At 42.9% G+C, this 6745-nt stretch overlaps 1 pseudogene; it reads left to right on the top strand.

The window, feature by feature from the left end:
* The first annotated feature begins 4222 nt into the window (after positions 1-4222).
* On the top strand, positions 4223-4834 carry LOC100945102 (annotated as a pseudogene).
* Positions 4835-6745: the final 1911 nt, after the last annotated feature.

Genomic DNA, 6745 nt, shown 5'->3' with positions numbered 1-6745 from the left:
TTATGGGCCCACTTTCTTTCTGAACATTTCTCAGCTCTCTTCTCAGCATTTTGCCCATCACTCCTTCCTTTGGGGCACCATGATTAAAATAACTTTTATTCAGTCACTGAGTTAGACACTGGGGACACTGGATATTGCAGAGCCATCTCCCTACTTCCATGGTGCTGAGCCTAGCCCTTCCTGCTAGCTGTGCGGCTGTAGGACAGCTATCCAGGCAGAGGAATAGGCAATTGCAGAGGCCAGAGGCAGGAACAAATCTGGTGTTCAGGGGACAGTAAGGAGGCCTGTGAGGGTGACCAGTGCATGTCAGAGGGGATAGCAGGAGTCAGAGCAGTGGGCAGAAACCACATCACACAGGGTACACAATCTAGGGGAGGAGGTGCCAAAAGAAATCACTGCCGGTTTATGAGCAACAGTGACATGATTGGGTTTATACTTTCAAAAGGTCATGGAATTGCAAGATCAAATAGGAGGTCTAGCTTGAGTTCTTTGAGGGTTCTCTATACTACCTTCCAAAAAGGAAACATTATTCTTAGTAAAGCATCACAAGAATGGGGAAATTGGGTGGCACCTGTGGCTCAAAGGAGTAGGGCACCGGCCTCATAGGCTGGAGGTGGTGGATTCAAACCCAGCCCCGGCCAAAAACTGCAAAAAAAAAAAAAAAAAAAAAGAATGAGGAAACAAGAATCCTATGTACTCAATTCTGATATGAGGACAATCAAGGTCCTAGTACATGGTGGGGGTGGGGGATAGGGAGATCAGAGAAGGAAGGAGGGAGGGCGTTGGGGGGACAAGAGGTATGATACACATTTGGGGGTTGGACACAATTATAAGAGGGTCCTTATCTAACAAAAGCAATCTATGCAACCTGGTTCTGTGTACCCTCAATGACTCCTCAACAATAAAAATAAAAATAAAAAACAAAAGGTCACAGAAGCCATCCTGTGGTGGGGACAGGGAAGGTGATTAGATGAGGCTCCTGCAAAAGACCAAGTGCAAGAAGGCTCATGGGAACTGGGGCTGCAGTGGCCAAGATGGAGCAGACATATTTGAGACACAGACTGGAGGTAGAAGCCACAGGGCCTGACCACTGATGTGATGTGGAGCAGGAGGAAGAGAAGCCAAGGAGGCCTCCCCTGTGCCACACAAGCCCCAGACAGCTGGGTGGGGAGAGGAGGATGAATTCCACCCTGTAAACTGCAATGGCCATCAGACATCCCAGTGGAGGTTATAAGGGGCTCATTAAATATAGTAGTCAGGAGCCCAGGGGAAAGAGGCAAGGAGAAGAGGCAGAAATTTGGGAGTCATCAACACACAGAGGGTGTTTAAACCCTGGGCTGAATGTAAAGCACATCCTGGGAGAAAGGGCTAAGAACAGAAGAGAGGGAAGAGCAGGGCCTTGAGACTCCCCACTTCTCAGAGTCCAAGTTAAAGAAGCAGAGATGGCAAAGGGGACTGGAGGGCAGGCAGAGGTGGAGAATGCTGGGGGAGCCCACGCCAAGAGCCATGGGGGGCAAGCCTAGGGACATTGTCAAAGGCAGCTGAGTTCAAGGATGACACAGATGCATCCATGGGCATCTAGAGGGCAATGCTGACCTTGACAAGGGCTATCATTCAGTGGGTGAAGAAAAAGGTGTCAGAGAAGGGGGTTGAACAGTGGATGGGATCCAAATTCCTGATAGGAATGACCCACCAGAAAGCAAGGACTGTATGGTGCAGGAAAAAAACAGGATAACCAAAGGATGCAAATCCAGGACAGAGTGAGGGACAGCTCCCCAAGGAGTGGAGGGACTCACCTCTGACAGGAGCAGAGACGCCACCCACACGAGGAGGAAGACAGAGGGTAGAGGTGTGGACAAAGTGGGATGACATATTTGGCCATCAGAAGATGAGGCTTCCCGTGAGGTGTGAAGCAAAATGTTGGACCATCTTAAGGGCAAAATGACTTCTCCCTGACCTGCTTTCCCACCATCCTTGGTGCCTAATTCAGGAACTTACACAGAGTGCAGTAGGAAGCTGTGTTTACAGAAAACCATGTCTGTGTTCACACAGGTGCATGGAGCTGCATGGGGGCAGAGGTTACTGCTTCACAAGGCTTTGTGTGAGCATCGCCCACACTTAGGCTATTGTGGTGCTTCTGGATGAACCAAACTGACCTCCATCTGTGATTTTGCTGTCAAGAAAAAAAGCTGTCCCTGACAGAGTTTGTTTCACAAGTTTTTGTGTCCCAAAGAGAAAGGCCTTACTTCATCAATGCTGCCAGGTAATAATGTCTTTTTCTTTAGATGGGGCCACAGGAGGGCCTGCTTTATATCAATGTCCTTGTGTTTTATGTGTATTTGGGATCCAGAGGCACAGGAAATTTGTTGATACTTCTTTTTTTTTTGAGACAGACCCTCAAGCTGTCACCCTGGGTAGAGTGCCATGGCGTCACAGCTCACAGTAACCTCCAACTCCTGGGCTTAAGCAATTCTCTTGCCTCAGCCTCCCGAGTAGCTGGGACTATAGGTGCCCGCCACAATGCCTGGCTATTTTTTGGTTGTAGTTGTCATTATTGTTTGGCAGGTTCAGGCTGGATTCCAACCTGTCACCTCTGGTGTACGTGGCTGGCACCTTAGCTGCTTGAGCTATAGGCACCGAGCCAATACTTCTCAATTTTGGTCTATATTTGAAAAGGGATCAGGGTATTTAACTGCTGCTGTCCTAAATGCTATCAGATGGAAATAAACCTAAAATGAAAAGATAATAATAAGAGAAGAAAACAGAGACCAAATTTTGGGAATCAGAAAGCAAACAAGTCAGTTGTAAGGACAGGTGAGGACTGAGAAAATCATACTGGAAGGCAGCAGGGGGAATCTGAGACAGGCCTGGTTTATACTGTCAGATTCCCCAGGACTCAGGAGATAGGTTGACCTAGAAATCAAGGGAATTGGGCCAAAAACTTTAAAAATCAGTTAGACCCCCCACACTACACAGCTGAACAAAGAAATGCTTCTGGAGAATCTGATCACACAGGAGAAAAGGCTTAAAAATGCTCAACTGGGGGATCCCCTCACTCCCAACTTGAACATTTTAACTACATCACCCTGAAAGGAAGGTAACAGAGTTACACAGTGATACCCAAGTATGCAGATGTCAATGAGCTTTTAGGTGCCTGGACAATTCAAGGACAAAGATATGTAATGAAAGACATTAAAACAAATATATATAAAGAAATGTGAAGGAAACAAATTCAAGAAAGAAAATTTTTAAATACTCCCTTAAACATCCTTACGAAGGCAAGGAAAGATACAAACCCATTTAAAAAGAGAAGAATGGTTTGTGAAATACATATTTAAATATATATCTCATATTTTCTGTGAGATATATATGTGTACATCAAAGAAAAAGGGGTGTTGGAAATTAAAAGTTTGCTAGCAGATTTATAAAACCAATGATTCGATATCACTAGTCATTAGGGAGATGCAGCCTTGTTCTAAACAGGCAGGAAGGGGAAACAAAACGCTCAAACATGGATAAACCTTGAAAACGTTATGCTAAGTGAAAGAAACAAGACCCCAAAACATTTCCACTTATACGAAATGTCCAGAATAAACAAATCATAGAAATATATAGGAGACTAGTGGTTGCCAGAGCTGGGGAAAAAAGAACAGAGAGTGGCTGCAAATGGGTGTGGAGTCTCTCTGGAAAGTGATGAAATGTTCTGAAATTGGAAAATGTGATGTCGGAGAACTTTGACAATAGACTGAAAAAAAGCCTGGCTGACTTGGTGGCTCAACCTGTAATTTCAGCTCTTTGGGACACTGAGTCAGGAGAATCTCTTGGACCCAGGACTTTAATACCAGCCTAGACAACATGAGGCTCTGACTCTATAAAAAATAAAATAATTAGCATAGCAGCACACACCTGTAGTCCCAGCTACTTGTCGGAGGCTGAGGTAGAAGGATCATCTGAACCCAGGAGTTGGAGGTTGCAGAGCTGCTGCTGCTGCACTCTAAGCTGGATGCTGTGAGACCCTGTCTCTGAATAAATAAATAAATCCCACACTGTGAAACTTCAGGAACCTGAAAGCATAAGCCCATAAATTTCTGGGGGAAGAAGGATCCATTGATCCATAGAAAGGATCAAAAATTAGAAGACAGGCCTGCACTCTGAGCAGCCGGCTTGGGTGCTGGGGGTGGGGTGGGGGTAGGTGTAGCCCCTGTACGTCATTGTCCCCTAGCACTGCCTGGACATCGCAGAGGCTACTGGCACCACAAAGATCTGGACTTCAGAGCACGTCTTTGACTAGACATAGGAAACTGTTACAACAGCTGCAATACAGAAATACCCAAACCCTCTGAACTTAAGTGTGGTTGGAGGTGATGTGTTGGACAGACACATAGATTACTCCAGAAAGCTGCACAGCCATAGACTTCTTAGCACAGAGTGGGAACTGCCTTCCATTGTGAAGTCTCTTATTGGTGCAGCACAAATCAAAACATACATGGAAGAACATTCTGTAGTTGATCCTTTAGAGAAGACAATGAAACTTAAATCTACTAATATTTCTTTTATAAATATTGTTTCAGTAGATGAGAGACTTATATATAAACCACAGAACCCAGAAAAAACTATTTTGACTCAAGAGGCCATAATCCCTGTGAAAGGAGTCAGCCTTAGCAGTTACCTGGAAGGACTGATGGCAAGTACCATATCTTCAAATGCAAGGAAAGGCCGAGAAGCAATGGAATGGGTAATACATAAATTAAATTCTGAGACTGAAAAACTGACAGCTTCAGCAAAAGGAAGCATAAGGACTTTGATAGTGGCAGCAGCACTTGTAGAAAAATAATAATAAAGTTCATAGACAATGTTGGACCCCCAGGTCTCTACAAGTTGGCAAAACATTTATTTGTTATTTAAAAAATCCAAATGTATTTTAGGTATAATTTTTTTTAATAAGCTGATGTAAGGCTATGTGACTTTTCATGAAAACAGAGATTCAGGGCTTCTAAATAAAAGGAATCATGTGAAATTAGTATTGTTTGAAATGAGTATCTAATTTTCAGGGTTCCAGTAGTTACATGAAAATTTAACAGTTTTTTTAAGTACTTGGAAATTGGTATTGATATTTAATCTCCTAAGGTAGAATTATAAGGCTTTTCATGCACTGGAGCTCTATCTGGCTTTGGACCAACCCCAGAACAAAGCAGAGCTGCCTCTTCCGTACACATGATCACCCTGCGGCCAGAAACTTCAGCAGCTGCATGAGGGAACTCACTTTACAAGGAGAAATTATGGACTTTTAAAAGATTTTTATAAAATAGTGGTGGGTCAATAGAGGGAGGGTTGGTAGAGGGACCACACCTATGGAGCATATTGTAAGTACAAGTTGGATCTATCAAGTGTAGAACACAAATATCTCAATCCTGTACTTGGGTAAATAAGGTGAAGGCTATGTTGTTTAGTAGAATGTAAGCCCTCCAATTTGTATAAATAATCAACACAATGAATCCCATAATGGCATAAATGTATTTATGATCTATGTACAAATGACTTAATAAAAAAAAGATTTGTATAAAATAACTTGTATAACACAATAAAATATATCGTATTATACAATAACATAACTTGTATAATACAATAAAAACTTGTATGAAATAACAATGACAAATATTGTATAAAATATTATACAATAACAATAACAAATATTGTAGAACATATTTATATAAAATAACTTGCTCTGCTATAAACCTCCATTAAAAACCCCAGTGTTTAAAAAAAAAATCAGATGACAGTGAAATTTTCAAAAGCAATACTGAATAATAAATATCAATTCAATGCCTTAAAAATTCTAAAAGAAAAATATTTCTACTCTGGAATTCTATATCCAAACAAATTAGCAATTTAAACATGATAGGGAGGCATTTTTTTTGGCCTTTCAAAGTCTCAGAAAATCCACTTCTAATGTATCTTTCTCAAGAAGCCATGCGAAGACGTCTTCTGCAAAGCAGAAGTGAACCAAGAAAGCCGCCAGAGAACGGCCCACCCCACAGAGAAGCGCCATCACACAACCCAGCAACTGCACGCCTTGATATTACCCAAAAGTTGAAAACTTTGGTTCATACAAAAACCTTCCCATGAATATTTACAGCAGCCTTATTCATAATTGCGAAAATGTGGTGAGTGGGTGAACTGCGGTGCGACACGACAGTGGACCATCACTCAGCTTTCAGAGGGACAGGCGGGTCAGTCATAGACACCGTGGAAGGGCCTTACACACATGGTCCACTCTGAAAAGGGTGCATGCTATGTGACTCCAACTGGGTAGCGTTCTGGAAAAGGCAGAGCGATGGAGACATGTAAGTTCTGTAGTTACCAGGGGCTGGGGGGAAGATGAGCAGGGAGCACAGGAGATTCTTGAGGTAGTGGAGCAGGTCTGATGCCTTAGGGTGGGCAGTACAAGTCCTTACACATCTGTGCAAACCCACAGTGTGAGCAACACCGAGAGTGGGCTCTGATGTGACAACAGGCTTTGGGGTGACACTTCAGGTTCATCAATGGTAACAAATGGACCACTCTGCTAGGGGTGTGGACCAGGGGAGGCTGGGCATGTGCTATATGGGAAATCTCTGAACCTTCTGCTAAGTTTTGCCATAGACCTAAAATTGCTCCTAAAAAAAAGTCTGTTTTTAAAAAATTAATTGATTTCAACCAGTAATAGTGTTTCTAGCAACATTTGCTAAGAAAAACATCAGAACAA

The sequence above is a fragment of the Otolemur garnettii genome, unplaced genomic scaffold (genome assembly GCF_000181295.1).
Source record: "Otolemur garnettii isolate 467f Iridium unplaced genomic scaffold, OtoGar3 scaffold00176, whole genome shotgun sequence".
Taxonomy (NCBI): domain Eukaryota; kingdom Metazoa; phylum Chordata; class Mammalia; order Primates; family Galagidae; genus Otolemur; species Otolemur garnettii.
The sequence above is the reverse complement of the archived record's forward strand: the minus strand, read 5'-3'. Positions and strand labels throughout refer to the sequence as shown.